Source organism: Hibiscus syriacus, unplaced genomic scaffold (assembly GCF_006381635.1).
Source record: "Hibiscus syriacus cultivar Baekdansim isolate YM2019G1 unplaced genomic scaffold, ASM638163v2 tig00110785_pilon, whole genome shotgun sequence".
NCBI classification, from domain to species: domain Eukaryota; kingdom Viridiplantae; phylum Streptophyta; class Magnoliopsida; order Malvales; family Malvaceae; genus Hibiscus; species Hibiscus syriacus.
Window position 1 is genome coordinate 319,500 of NW_024062862.1, and position 13,775 is coordinate 333,274.

General features: G+C 34.5%; 1 pseudogene; it reads left to right on the top strand.

The window, feature by feature from the left end:
• The first annotated feature begins 960 nt into the window (after positions 1-960).
• Positions 961-6,893, top strand: LOC120140423 (annotated as a pseudogene).
• The last annotated feature ends 6,882 nt before the right edge of the window (positions 6,894-13,775 follow it).

Below are 13,775 nucleotides of genomic sequence, written 5' to 3' on the forward strand. Positions count from 1 at the left end.
AAACTTTTATATATATATATATATATATATATGTAGACATGGGGTAATATAAGATAACATCAAATAATATTTGTTCAATTTCAATTCCTATATAGGTAGCATTCAAATCTAACACCCAAGAAAAAACAACAAATCTCTCAACTACTAATATCATTTTATTCGTGTTTTATCCTCCAAACTTATTTATATTAAATTTATGTTTAAAAATCTTATTAATTATCAATAGAAAACTTTGTATAGTTATTACAATTTTTTTCTATGTTGCAATTAAGGTTGTTTCCATATTTCTTTTGCACCATGGGCAGCAATGGTGGTTTTGTCCGGCGACTCCTCTGTCATTATCATCTTTTTTTCAGTCGATAATTGTTTGATTTTATTAGTTTTTAGTGGTATTTTATTGTGTTGATAATATTTTTTTTTACTTTTTTTCTGATAAAAACTATCATGATTATCGTTGTATTAGAATTTCGGGTACAAGTTTCTTTCATTAGTCTTCTTTCTTTATATGTGATTCTATAGGTTTTCTTGGTTGGCTTAATTTTTTGGGAGATTTATTTTTTATTCGTCCGCTATAAATACTCTCAAAGTTCTCCTCAAGATCATGAAAAAGCTGGGAGGCACAGTGGACGACACAGAATTAGTTAAAGGGTTGGTTTTTAATAAGAAAGCGAGTCATGCAACTGGAGGATCGACCAGAATGGAGAACGCAAAAATTGCGGTGATTCAATTTCAGATTCTCTCACTTAAAACTGATATCGAACAGGGTTTTAAATAGAGGTCCGCGACATGAATTCGAAATAGCGGTAGTGCTGTCTTCCGATATACCTGCTATGACCACAATCACGCCTTCTATGGCCGCAATCGCAGTAAACGCGACATGACCGAAAACTCTACTACAACCGCGATTTGAATCCCTGATATGGAATATAATATTTGTAGTTTCAAATTACATTCAAATGGAAAGGATATTAAAAGAGTAACGAAATTACATTTTGGGTATGATTAAGAAGATAAGGGCAACGAATTGTAATGTTTTGTTGATTCAGAAGAGTATTGTGAGGGATGCAGTTACATATTTGTCATAACATTATTTGGCCAAAGCTAAGATTATGGTTATTAAGGACTTTGAGAGGGATGACATTGAGTTTATCACCAAGACTTTGAATTTTTTACCTATTGCTAATATTGAGCATTTTCAAGCCGAGAAGTTGGGCCATGTTGATCTTGTTGAGGAGATTTCACTTGGAGATGCGAAGATTGTTAAGGTTACTAGGATTAAGGATATGGGAATGACTATTACTATTTTGATTTAGGGTTCGAATCAAATGGTTATTGAATAAGCTGAGAGGAGTTTACATGATGCTTTGTGTGTGGTTAGGTGTTTGGCTAGTAAGAGGTTTTCTGATTGCCAGTGGTGGTGCTCCGGAGATTGAGTTGTCCAGGTAACTTGGTGCTTGCTCTAAGTGTTAGGAAATAAACCGAGTACGAGTAATTTCCCTATAACCAGATTAGTGAGAATGCGAAATAAAAGCGGAAAAATAATACCCGAAATTGATAATGGAGTTCAGCTAATTATGCCTACGTCTCCGGACTGTTGCAGATCTTTTACTAAAGAAAGAAAATTTAAAGGTGTTTACAAAACACTCACTACTCATAAGAAAACTCTCTAGTATTGGGAGAAAGAAATGATTTATGATGATTTTGAAGCTAAATGGGTTAGGGTATTTATAGTTGAAGCTTAAGGACTAATCTTCTAAATACCCTAAAGTGTATAGGGACTAAAATGTAATTAACCCTATTATATTTTTAATACAAAATTAGGGCACTGAATTTGTTGAAAAACACCAAGCCGGTGCCTACATCCCTTTGTTAATTTCCATTTAGGCGTGCGATGTGCCTCCCCTTTTTGTTGTAGGCGGTGCCCCCACCCTTTTTACTTTACAATCTCCCACTTGAAGACTGATTTTAACCTTTCTTCACACCTTGATCAATGCAGCAGCATTTCTAGTCTTGTTATTCTAGTATGCCAACTGAAGCTGAACACAACTTCAGTTTGTCCGTGGTCACCGTCTTTGCCAACATGTCTGCCGGATTTTAAGCTCCACTAATCTTTTCAAGTTTCAAAATCCCATCTTCCAGAAGAGATCGGATAAAATGATATCGCAATTGTAGACGAATTCTTTGTTAGATGGATAACACTTTGACTATCGCAATACAAGACATTGTTTTCTTGTTTCTTGCCTAACTCTTCCAAGAAACTTTGGAGTCAAACCATCTCCTTGCTGGCTTCTGTAACAGCGACATATTCTGCTTCAGTTGTGGAGAGAGCAACTATCTTCTGTAGTTGAGAAACCCAACTCATTGCAGTACCTCCTAGAGTATAAACATACCCTGTAGTGCTCATTATGATGTCAAAATTTCCGGCTAAGTCAGCATCTACATAGCCTGTCAGTATCGTATCTCCACCTTTGAAACAAAGTACTTTATTTGTAGTGCCCCGCAGATATCTGAGGATCCATTTGACTGCTTCCTAGTATACCTTACCTGGATTATTCATGTACCTGCTAACAGCTCCCATTGCATGAGCAATATCTGGTCTAGTACAAACCATGACATACATCAGACTTCCAATTGCTGAGGCATATGGCACCTTCACCATGTGTGCACGTTCTTCCTCCGTCTTTGGTGACTGTTCTTTGAAGAGTCTAAAATGAACACCTAAATGTGTACTTATTGGTTTAAAATCTTGCATGTTGAACCTGAAGAGTACTTTGTTGATGTACTCAACCTGTGATAATATCAAAGTCCCCGACTTTGTGTCTCTCTTGATCCTCATCCCAAGAATCTGCTTTGCAGTGCCCAGATCTTTCATTGCAAACTGCTTTGACAATTTTTGCTTCAAGTTTATAATCTCTTGCATGTCTGAGTCTGCAACGAGCATGTCATCAACGTACAACAATAAAATAATGAAGTTGTTGTCAAACTTCTTGATATAGCAATAATGATCTGCTTGGCATCTGGTAAAACCACTGCTACTCATGAAACTATTGAACTTTTTGTACCACTGTCTAGGAGCTTGTTTTAAACCATACAAACTCTTCTTCAACCTGCATACCAGGTTTTTGTTGCCTGTCTCTATGAAGCCTTCTGGCTGCCTCATATAGATTTCTTACTCCAAATCACCATGAAGGAATGATGTCTTCACATCTAACTACTCAAGATGTAGATTTTCTACAACTACAATTTTTAACACCAGTTTGATTGTAGGCAGTTTTACAATTGGAGAGAAAATTTCATTGTAGTCAATACATTCTTTTTGCTGAAAACCTTTGACAACCAATCTCGCATTGTAGCATTTGCTCCCATCGTGCTCTTCTTTGATCTTGTAAATCCACTTGTTATGGAACGCTTTCTTGCCTGATGGTAATTCAGCTAATTCCCACGTCTGATTTGACATAAGCGAGTTTTCATCTCATCTTTCATGAAAGACTCCCACTTAAATGAATCCTCCACATGCATAGTTTCATAATAGCACTCTGGTTCACCATTGTCAGTCAGCAACAAGTAGTGCAAAGAAGGTGAATAACGCTGGGTTGGTTTAGGAATTCTGGAGGATCGTCTCAGTTCTGGTGTGTGTGGATATTCTTGAACTGCTTTAGGATTGATCTGAACATCATTTCCAGAAATCTCCTCGAACTCAGCAAATTCCTTTGTTTTAGCTTTGGTATTGGAGCTACTTGATTCTATGGTTGGCATGTCTTTGTACATCACATTCTCATTGAAAATGACATCTGTACTTCTGATGATCTTTCGATTTTCGTAGTCCCAAAACCGGTAACCGAACTCATCACCACCATAACCAACAAAAACACATTTGTTGGACTTGGCATCAAGTTTACTTCTTTCAGCGGAATTTATATTTACATAAGAAATACAACCAAACACTCTTAAGTGTGAAAGGTTTATTTCTTTTCTGCTCCAAACTTCCTCTGGTATTCCACAATCCAAGGGAACTGAGGGCCAACGGTTGATCAGGTAAGTTTCAGTGTTGATAGCTTCAGCCCATAGTAATTTGGGCAATCCAACATGTATCCTCATGCTTCTGGCACGTTCATTCAGAGTTCTGTTCATGCGCTCTGCTACACCATTCTGTTGTGGTGTCATGGGAACTGTTGTCTCCATCTTGATCTCATTGTTTGCGCAGAAATCTCTGAATCTACTGTTTCTGTACTCTCCTCCATTATCAGACCTCAACCGCGTGACTTTCAAATCAGTCTCATTTTCCACCATGATCTTCCATTTTCTGAAGGTATCAAAGAATTCTGATTTCTTCTTCAGAAAATTAACCCACACCTTCCTCGTAGAATCATCGATGAAGGTGACATAATATAATGAGCCTGCAAGAGATGAAACTGGAGATGGTCCCCATACATCAGTATGAACCAACTCTAACTTTTTAACCTTGGGTGTCTTACCAATCTTTGCAAAACTGAATTTCTTTTGTTTGCCAAAGATACAATCCTCGCATAGTCCAACATCTACACTCTTTAAATCCGGCAGCTTCCCTTTTGATAAAAGTGTCTTCATCCATTTCTTGCTCATATGGCCAAGCCTATGGTGCCATAGGTTTGATTTTCCATCAGTATCTTCTGCAGCAATGATATTCTCTAAGTTTGAGGTTATATATAGAGTATCAATCTTCTTACCACGATCAATGACGAGTGCTCTTTTGGTAATCTTCCATTCACAACCTGAAAATGTTGTACTATATCCTTCTCCATCAAACTGTCCTACAGAAATCAAATTTCTTTTGAGGCCATGAATATATCTCACTCCTGTCAGCTTCCAGGTGGTCTGGTTTGGCAACTTTAGTCGGATATCTCCTTTTTCGATAATCTTCAAGATTTCATCATCAGCTAGATGAACCTTCCCAAAATCACCACTGACATAGTCCTCCATGATTTCTTGGCATGGGGTGGAGTGGAAAGATGCCCCTGAATCCAAGATCCATGATTCAATCAAACCGTTGACGCTTAGAATCATGGCATCACTTGTCTCCTCTGTCATGTTGGCAGATTCGTGTGCGCCGTTATCTTTCTTCAGTGCTCGACAATCTCTTTTAAAGTGACCCTTCTTGTCACAATTATAACTGGAAAAATCTTTTTTTCCCGTTCTTGATTTTCCCCTTCTCAATTTTGATCTGTCACGATTTGAATTTCTTTATGAAGTTTTCCCTCTAGACTCCGTGTGCAAGGCTGAAGAGCATGATGCTTCACCCTATTCTCTCCGTCGAATTTCTTCATTCAATACCAGATCTCGAACATCGTTGAATTTTAATTTGATGTTTCCCGATGAGCTGCTACTACTGTAACAGTAGCATTCCAATCATCTGGTATAGATGATAAGAGAATTAAGCTCGAACTTCATCATCGAATGCAATTTCTACGGAACTCAACTGGGTTATGATTGTGTTGAGCCATTGATGCCCCTTCCTCCATCCGCAAATTGAATAATCGCATCATCAAATAAACTTTGTTTAAGGCCGATGACTTCTTATACATACTAGAGAGAGCCGTCATAAGACCCGCTGTGGTCTTTTCCTTTGTTATGTTGAAAGCAACATTTCGGGACAACGTTAATCGGATAACTCCGAGGGCTTGTCTGTCAAAAAGAGCTCATTCTTCATTTTTTATACCCTCTGATTGCTTTCCTAAGTCAAAGTCTGCACCATCGAACTTCTCAATTTTCACATTCCCTTCGTCTGCAGCCATTGCTCCCACTCGAATCTGGCTTCGTTTGGATCATTTCTGACAATTCTTGCGAACCACCGTGTATTAGAACACCTTCGTCGACAAATTCGCATCACCGACAATTTTTTTTACTATTCACATTAATAGTAATCTCACAAAAAAATGACAAAATTCATAACCTAAAGCTCTGATACCAGTTGTTAGGAAATAAACCGAGTACGAGTAATTTCCCTATAACCAGATTAGTGAGAATGTGAAATAAAAGAGGAAAAATAATACCCGAAATTGATAACGGAGTTCATCCAATTATGCCTACGTCTCCGGACTGCTGCAGATCTTTTACTAAAGAGAGAAAATTTACAGGTGTTTACAAAACATTCACTACTCACAAGAAATCTCTCTAGTATTGGGAGAAAGAAATGATTTGGGATGATTTTGAAGCTAAATGGGTTAGGGTATTTATAGTTGAAGCTTAAAGACTAATTTTGTAAACACCCTAAAGTGTACAGGGACTAAAATATAATTATTCCTATTACATTTTTTAATAAAAAAATGTTGAAAAACACCAAGCCGATGCCCACCTCCCTTTTTTAATTTTCATTTAGGCGTGCGCTGTGCCACCTTTTTTGTTGTAGGCGGTGCCCCCACCTTTTTTACTTTACACTAAGGTGTTGCATGGGATGGAGGGCTATTGCGAGAGGTCATTTGCTGGGGCACTTGAAGTTATTCCTTACACGTTGGCCAAGAATACTGGGTTGAACCCTATTGCTATTGTGACTGAGCTGAGGAACCGACATGCTCAAGGGGAGATCAATGTGAGGAAGGGACAGATTACGAGTATCTTGGAGGAGAAAATGGTGCAACCTCTGCTTGTAAGCACAAGTGCAATTACACTGGCAACAGAGTGTGCGAAAATGATTAAAGATTGATGATATTGTTAATGTGAGGTAATTTTGTGCACCATAGATTATACATGCTTTGTTAGGGTTTTCTAGTTATCTTTTACATCTGTGGGTTATTTGAAGTAGTCCTTTTGTTTCTTTCTAGAATCAACTATATTTAAAATTCTGAATTGGCAATCTACTGCCAAACATTTGCTTTAAACAAGGATATTTCATGGTGTATTTTTCTTGAGTTTTCTTTGTTTGTTTTCTTTTTCAAAGAATGACCTTCTTCTGTGTCTTTTGGGAACAATGAAACAGCACACATGCAGCATGGGCACTTCACTAGAACGACAATCAATGTTAGCAGATTGACTTAAATACAACATGTTTTGATAGTGATACTAGATGTGATGGTTTAATAAGTTTTTAGTAGTGCAAGAACGACAATCAATGTTAGCAGATTGACTTAAATGCAACATGTTTTGATAGGGATACTAGATGTGATAGTTTAATAAGTTTTTAATTGTGCAAGTTATAATAAATTACATATTTGATTATTGCCACTAGTTGTAGAGTAACCTTTTTCGTTTTGGATTACTTTTGAAAACATGATGAATTTTTCTAATGCTTCATCTAAAGTACTTAAGAATATAACCCAAGTATATCTAGAATAGTCATCTACCAAGACAAATGCATATTGTTTTCCACCTAAGTTAGTAGTTCTAGATGGCCCAAAAAGATCTAAGTGGATCAATTGTAATAGTCTACTAGTTGACACAAAATTAATGGATTTAAAAGAAACTCGCTTTTGTTTTCCTTTAGCACAAGCATCACAGATTTTATTATTATCAAATTTAAGCTTAGGCAACCCTCGAACTAAATTTCCTTGAATTAGCCGTTGCAAAACACTCATACTAGCATGTCCTAGTCTCCTATGCCATAACCAACTATCATGCTCATCCTTAGCAACTAGGTATAAATTAGTCATATCAATGGAATCTAAATGCACCATATAAATGTTTCCTATTCTATGACCAACAAGCATAATCAAAGTAGATGCAATGTCAATCAATTTTGCAAACACTTAGTTCAAAAATAAGACATTGTATCTTTTGTCAAATTCACCTATTCAGATTATGCTTTAATCCATTCACATACAAAACATTATGCAATTTTGATTATTGAGATTAAGAGCACATGCATAAAGTTTTTGAAAATGTTATGCATTAAAACTTTTTTAAACAAAAATCTATGCATAAACATTAAGAAAAATTTAAGGTCAAAATTTTGCAAAACCAAAGTTCTTGAAAAATCGATATCAATTGTTAAAGAGATATCCATTATATTTTAAAAACAATTTTGACCAAAAATTAATATGATGAATTAGAGTTTATAAAACATTGCCAAAAATTACTATATTCATCATACAATATTTTTCAACATACATGAGATAAAACATAATTATTCAATATTTAAAACCTCATGCATGCATAAACTAAATGAGCAACCAAATAGAATAATTATATTAAGTTTAGAGTTACCCATTTCTTTTTCATGTGTGGCAAGAGCATCTTGAATATCATCATCTTCATCACCATTGCTCCCACACACCTACAAGAGACATTTAAGTAGATTTTGGTATCCAAATTGCTTTGGATCCGTGAATGTTAGTTTCAATGCCCCTTGTTCCTTTTGGAACTTATACTTGTCTAATTTTAAACCTTTTTCCTTTCTTTAAAGGACAAGTATGTTCCTTATGACCATGATAATGACAATGTGAACATATTGTCATTATTGAACTAGATGAATAATTTAAAATGATCTCTTTTTCTTTTGTTAAGCATTCAAGCTTAACTTTCAAATTAAAATTTATTTTTTAATATTTTCAAATTTCATTTTTGAAAGTTCTAAATCCTTCTTCAAGAGTTCATTTTGATTTTCAAAATCCATTTTCGTTTCTAGAAGAAGTTTGTTTAATTTGAAATTTTCTTTTTCAAAGTTTTCAGATTTTAGTTTTGAAAGCTCTAACTCCTTTTTCAACATTTCATTTTGTTTTTCCAAGTTTGTTTTAGCTTTCAAAAAAAGATCATTTTTAGCTATAAGTTTAGAAATCAAATTCCTAGATTTGGAGTTCATGGTCTCAAACTCCAAAAATAATTCATCATAAGCATCTTGTAACTCATTAAAAGATTTTGAATTTAATTTATTTGAGTTAGAAGATACATTTGGCTCTGTGAGAGCTAATAGAGATATCACCTTTATTGGTTCTTCTTCTTCCTTGTCTCCATAGATCTCCTCAAGCTTATCCTACATTTCCTTGGCACTTGAACAAGAAGAAACTCCTTCATATACATTAGGATCAATTGCATAACATAACATGTGCATAGCCTTTGTGTTTTGTTGAGTTTTCTTCCGTTCTTGATCACTCCACTTCTTTTCCTTCTTCGTAGGAGAGAAATATCCTTTCTCGATTATCATCCAAGCTTCCATATCAAATGATTGGATAAATATCACCATAAACCTCTTCCAACGACGATAATTTGTCCCGTTGAAGTGTGGAGGCACGTCAATTAGTCTGGACTCTTCCATAGAGAATGAACCGGAAGTGGACGTCATCTTTATCGATTTAACTCTTCCCGAATTGACTCAAGAGGTGGTTAAACCTTCAAATGAGTGAGGCTCTGATACCAATTGTTGAGTTAATCGATTGAAGGAATCGGCCAAGAGGGGGTGAATTGGCAATTAAAATTTTCGGTGGAAGCTTTTGCAGAAAATTGAAAAGATTTGCATAGCGATTTAGAGTGGTTCGACTTTCTCAACCAAAGTCTACGTCCACTACCTTAGCTATCCACACTAAGGATTTTCCAACAAATTCACTAATTTGTTCTTTCTTTTGAGGCCAAAGAGATAACCTTACAACACCCTCAAGAATATACCCCAATTCTTGAGAACACTCTTTCTCAAAGAGAAGGTTACAAATTTGCAAACTTACAAGGAAATCCTCACAAGGTAGATTATTTGCACAGTTCTAGAACAAGATAAGAACACTTAAAGATAATTACAATTGAGCACAAATTGTTTTCTTGAAAGCAAAATGAATATTGAAAGGAAATTTGGCTTGAATTGCACAAACTTGATGTTTGATGCTTTCTCTCTTGTTTCTCTATGATTTCTTCTTTCTTGTTATTGATCAATGGCTTCAGAACTTGTTTAAATACTCCTTCAAATGATTCTGAACGTTGGGGATGCTTAGTGAAGTCAATATAGTCGTTTAAGTGTGAAAACAATTAATAAATTCAGTTGGGAGGGTCAGTGCATCGATGCATACCCTAGGTGCATCGGTGCATCAGTGTAAAATTCAAATATTTTTGACTGTTGGACTCTCAGTGCATCGGTGCACTAAGAGTGCATCGGTGCACTAAGAGTGCATCGGTGCATTAAGAGTGCATCGATGCATGAAATGCATTCGATGTTTTGAAAAAGCATGAGTGCATCGATGCATCAAATGCACTAAGTGCATCGATGCATGGTATGTGCATCGATGCATAAAATGCATTCGATGTTCAATTAATTCCATGGTGCATCGATGCATGGATGGTGCATCGATGCATGGATTGGTGCATCGGTGCATAACTTTGAAAATTTGATTTTAGGCTTGATTTAGGTTCAAAATACTTTGTGAAAATTGTTTAAAAAATAGTTTAAGTATAAAACACAATTTTACACATTTAGTAAGGTTTGAAATTGATCTTAAAAGACTTGGAGTAATAATTTGATATTCGATTAATTGAATCGAATATACTTAGAAAATCATTTGTAAAATCTTAAAATTCATTTAAATTTAATTTGTTATATCGAAACACAAAAATGTTTTCAACATTTTGGTATGTCCAATTCCTTTTTAAGTTCTTTCATGTATTTTGAGGGTCATATGTTTGCGTTCAAGTCCAAAAATTTTGTCGGACGTAAGTGTTACACAGGTACTGCAAGAAAAAAAAAGGATAGTTAGAGCAACAGAGCCAACATCTTAAATGGAATTGGTGTATTTTTAAAACTCATTTAAAATGCTCAGACCTCTATAGCAGTGTTTCGATATGGCCGAACACAAACGCTAGAAATATTTCAACAGAAAAATGAGTTGAAATGACATAATATTCAACAGCTTTCATAAGACTGATAAAAATTTTGTGAATTCAACCAAGAACTGGTTCTGAGTGCCTGTCAAAAGGTCTCTAGTTCATCTAACATGAAATGCAAAACTAAGTGATTTGGCATAGTATCACTGCCCGTGAACACTTGTTTCTACAGCTTTTGCAGTCAAATAAGAACTAAATTCTTCATAACAAGAAAACATGCCTGAAACTAAACTGCTTAAAGACGACAACGATTGCAGTGCAGTTATCTTTACACCGTCTCTCACGAACAACTTTTCTTACGAAACATCGACTCAGGTAAACCTTCCTGCCCAACATATTTTAGGAAGCACGAGATACGATAGTCCTTTGATATTCTCCAGCTCAGACTATCATTATTTCTCAAACTATCATTATTTCTTTAATGGAAATGACTAGTTTAGTTCACATGAATAGTCAAATGATTATTTTATAACTATTAATAGTTTGAGGATTCAACAAACCAACATTCTATAGTTTATTGGTCATTTTTCTAACTTTCAATAGTTGGAGTACTAAACAAAGCAACTCCTTATAGTCATACTTCACCATAAATATTAAACATTAATAATTGAAAAAAATGGAAAAGAAAAGGACGATTAAGGTAAATTATTAACCCGAAAACCCACTCGCCCTTACAGATCTTAAACGTACTAATTATCTTCTCTCAACATTGGGAGATAGGCTTTGGGAGCCTCCTGTGATACAAGTAAACTTTACCATTATTGTTATTAAGTTGTCTAACATGTGCCGCAAGGCAATGCATCATCTCCATCTTCTCAAAGGCTCAATCCGCAAACTAGCAACCATCACCGTCGTTCCCCTTGGATCAAACTCTTCCAACATTGACATCTTCTCATCTTCTTGGGTAGAGTTTTGCAGTACGGTGCGTTTGAGCCTCTGGTACTTTTTCCTCGTCCTGTACCTCTTCATGCTCAGCCACACTGGAACTTTGCCTGTTTTCATGTTTTTAAATAACGAGATTAAGGTGGACAATGGCATTAAGCTGATGAGAATAAGCAAACGGAGGAGTTTGTAAATTAAAGAAAGAGTCGCATGATTGATCAGTGAAAAGCAGATTGACGGAAATGTGATATAGCAAAGGGATGGGTTGTAAGTTGAATGATAAATTGATAGGTGAACATAAACGGGGGAGTTGGAGAAATTAATGTGATCAAACTAAAGTTTGTTGTTTAGGTCGTGAAACGCGTTATAAGTAAAGTGCAGTCAGATCTTTGAAAACGATCTTCTGTGGGTAGCACTAGTGTGACTCTGCTTTAGTTAGTGGATTGCATACTGGACTATAAGATGTACTTTATTGATACACTAATAAAAGTTATAAAATAATTCTTTGACTATTTGACATTATTTTGTTGAATATTTTATTTATTAAAAGCTATAAAATAGTCACTCGACTATTTATATATTTTAAATTCGTCTTTTTTTTTTTGTAAAAATTAATGGTTGATTGAGTTGGACGTTAACATGCTGCTTACTGAGATATGATAGTCGTTTGAGATTTTGGGATTATATTTTAGCATATCTCAGTCAGCAGGTTAACTTCAAGCTCAGACTACCGTCAATTTTTTAACGAAAAAAGACGAACTTAGAGCATATGAATAGCCGAATAACCATTTTATAAGTTTTAATAGTCAAAAAACTCAACAAAATAATTTCCTATAATCGAAATATTATTTTGTACTTTACTTTTAATTTTACTACTGCGGATGAAAGATTAAAATTTGGGCACATAATGGTAACTATCATCTGAGAAAAAAATTGGTCGAATTCAGAGTCGGATGCATTAAGTAGATAACATAATTATAGATCGAATGACTTTGGTTACAAGTTAGATTGTTGGTTGCTAAGTTATTTTAATATTTAAAGAGATTATTCTCAAAATGTTTGATGATAATATAAAGAGTTTAAAAACTTTCAATTTATTAAGATATAATATTTAAATTTATATTCTTATTTTATAAGAAAAATGGATATCAAAATTCGGAATTAGATTTCAATTGAAACCGTCTCTTTTACACTCGCGACCCAACCAATTGCATTAAATTTTTGGGTAAAGTATAAAAATGGTTTCTCTACTATTAAATATTATTTTATTTAGTCTTATAACTATTAAAAGTTATAAACTGATCTCGCAACTATAAGATGTTGTTTTGTTTAGTCTCTAAACTGCTAAAATTACAAAATGATTAGTCAACTATTTATATGTTCTAAAATCGTCTTTTTCGTTAAAAAATTGACGTCCGTCTGAGTTGGACGTTAATCTACTGATTGAGATATGATAAAATCATATTTTAATGATGTCTATTGGCATTGTCGTTGCTTTCAAACATTGCTCGCCAACATAATATTTCAAGCATTGGCTTGACGACATAATATAAACGAAGATTCGATTCATAAAATACAGCTAAAACAATTATGTGATCATATTTTATCATATCACAGTTAATAAGTTAACGTCCTTCTTAAACGACTGTCAATTTTATAACAGAAAAAGACGAGTTTGAAATATATGAATAGTTTGGTGACTATTTTATAACTTTTAATAGTCAGATGATTCAAGAAAGTAATTTCCTATAGTTTAATAACCATTTTATAACTTTTAATAGTGAAAATATTTAACAAAACAATACCCATAGTACTTTTCCTAATTCTCTTACGACAAATTATGAAGACATATCAGCTACAATAATTGCATGTTCCTTTAAGATTCTGAAATTACAAATTCAGTTAGTTTAGTAAATGGAATATGACGATATAAGGGAAAATAATAATCAGGTGAGAGATAAACAACGTCAATATTAATATTAAAATTTATACATAGTATACATATAAATAAATATTCCGAGTTAGTATAATTTGCATTCAGAATTTTCGTATTTTCTTACAAAGGAGAATGAATATATATCTCAATCTAACAGATATCCGTACCAAACATTGACTTTGAAAAA